The following is a 2729-nucleotide window of genomic DNA, read 5'->3' as shown; positions in this document are numbered from 1 at the left end:
AAAAATCCATGGTCCCCCTTCAAATACTCGCTTACGATCAGCAGTCAAGGAGAATCGAAAGAGAAAGATGTTCCTCCCCAGTTGTTCTAACTTAAACAATCCTTGAATCCTTCGACATTGACAAGCCTTGTAGTAATCACCTTTCCCACCAAGGACATGGCAACTGTTTCCGTCCCCTTCTCAATAAGGGATTGTTCATCCACATCGCAGAACTCGTCTTTCTCCTCATCTTCCAATGCAAGAGATTCATACAGGGCTGCTAAATCATCAATGTTCATGTTGAAAATCTTGTTTAGAATAATAAGCAATTGTCACCCTTCAATAAGTCACGTCTACACCATGGTCCCTAGAGAGAAAACGCAGGCAGAAAATATTTAATATATTTTAATTTTCTTAATATTCATAATATTATATACTTATTTCTATGGACTGTAGTATAAGATTTATGCCATAACTTGTTACACCCAAATTTATGCCATAACTCGAAATGTAGGCTCGAAAAGAGTAAGCTCGAAAATAAACAAGTGTTGGATGTACACTTGTATAAATTGACATGATTCCAGATCTGTTATCAGAATTCGAACATGAGTTTCAAGCTCGAATACACCAATCTTCTCTGAGGAATGAGTTTGGAAAAACTCACTGGATAAGGGGGATGTTATAACCAGAACGACGAGCTCGAAGTGTGGATTGGTTTCGAAAGCACGTCAGCACTACGATCAAGTTCAGTGACGCGTTTTGCACGCGGGAAGACTGTTAGGAGAGCCCTATTCCTTAGGGATTTGATCTTTTCATATATTAAATCCCTATTATCATGGGATATTATGTAATTAATGAATTTTTTGTATTTATTTCAAATTTAAATACTTGATTGTAACTTCCTGAAATATTGGGAATATATTCTCTCAACTAGGTCTATAAATAGTTTGGGGAATTTCATTTGTACACACACAAATTGTACTGGAGAATACTCTGTCAAATTGCTTTCTGAAAAAAGCTTTGAAAGAGTAGTGAGAGTAATAATAGTGACTCGTGGACTAGGCAAATTTTTACTACTAAACCATGTAAAAAGCATTTGAATCCTTCTATTTTTTTTCTATATCTTTGTTTAGTGCTCTTCATATCTGTGTTTACGAAAAACGACGTCAACATAACTTTGATTGAATTTGGTATAATAATTTAATTTATTTTTTTTAACTCAGATAGCATTGATCACAAATATTTAATTAGTGTCCAAAGAAAGAAAAATGCTAAAGAACATATGATAATAACCCAATATTTTATATTAGGCTATTTAGGATTTTTACCCCCCGAACTATTACATGTGCATTATCGTGCCCCCGATTTTTTTAGGCAGTTAAAAAATCCCCCCGATCTATTCACAGTCATGTAAATTAGGACTTCCGTCCAATTCCGTTCATTTTTTGTAACGAGAGGATGATGTGGCCTGTTTTTTACATAATTTGGGATGACACGTGGGACTCTAAAGTGTAAAAAAAGAATTAAATAATTAATTAACAATCCCTCTCTACATATAAATTTATATATATATATAATTATTTATTTATTTATTTTCACTCTTATAACAAAGTTTACATGATTAGTTAACATTACACATGCCCAAACAAAGTTTTCAATCTTGAACATCATCCTCCTGTTACAAAAAATGAACGGAATTGGACGGAAGTCCTAATTTACATGATTGTGAATAGATCAGGGGGATTTTTTAACTGCTTGAAAAATTCGGGGGGAACGATATGCATATGTAATAGTGCGGGTGGTAAAAAACCTAAATAGCCTTTATATTATTATTGGTGTAAATAAATATCGAGTTCCATATATTTTAATTTAATTTAAATTAAATTAAAATTTAAATCTGTGTGACCGATAATAAATTTCATCAATGATATGTCATATTCTAAGATGTTGAATATATACCATTATCTTTTAGCAATGCTTCCAAAGAAAAGAAAAGAGCAATTAATCGACAAGAGTTTCTAACGTAACGATTATAATTCTCAATTAGGAATTATCTTATAAAATATGTTAATTATTTAATGAATTATAACATATCTATTAATGAGTTAAGAGAGATATTGTAGTAGTTTTCTTAAAAGAACTTTTAAATTAAGATAAGAATTTGGAACGAGTAACTAAGTAACTTTGTTAACTCATTAATATTGGGTCATTATATTTGCACCTTAAAATTTAATTAAGACATTTATTTTTTATTAAAAAATAATATATAATATATATTTTCTTCGCTCACATTTTTCTAATTTTTTTTCTCTTTTTCCTATTCTAAAAAATACATATAAATAATATATATTTTAAATATTTAAATAAAAAAAATATAAATACTTGTTAAAGAGTTTTTTTCTAAAAATTATACATTATAATATAAAAAAATTATGCATGAAAATTAGATTAACTTAACAAAAAAAAAAGAATATCAAAAAGTGTCAATGGCCTTTTTCGCTATCAACTTAAAGATTATAGATTAAAGAAATAAACAACAAGAACACAACAATTTTTACGTGGTTCACGTTATAAAAGAGTCTTAGTCCACAAGTCTCTGGTATTAAGGGGATTGGAAGCCTGCTAAGGCAATCTCCAATGAAGTTTCTCAGACAGCGTTTATATTGCTTTGAGTACAAGACTCTATTTCTATAAAAATTCTGAACCCTTTAGAATGAGATCCGCAACCTTATTTATAGAGGCTGGGGTCA

The sequence above is a fragment of the Humulus lupulus genome, chromosome 1 (genome assembly GCF_963169125.1).
Source record: "Humulus lupulus chromosome 1, drHumLupu1.1, whole genome shotgun sequence".
Taxonomy (NCBI): Eukaryota; Viridiplantae; Streptophyta; class Magnoliopsida; order Rosales; family Cannabaceae; genus Humulus; species Humulus lupulus.
Note: the sequence above shows the minus strand (reverse complement) of the source record.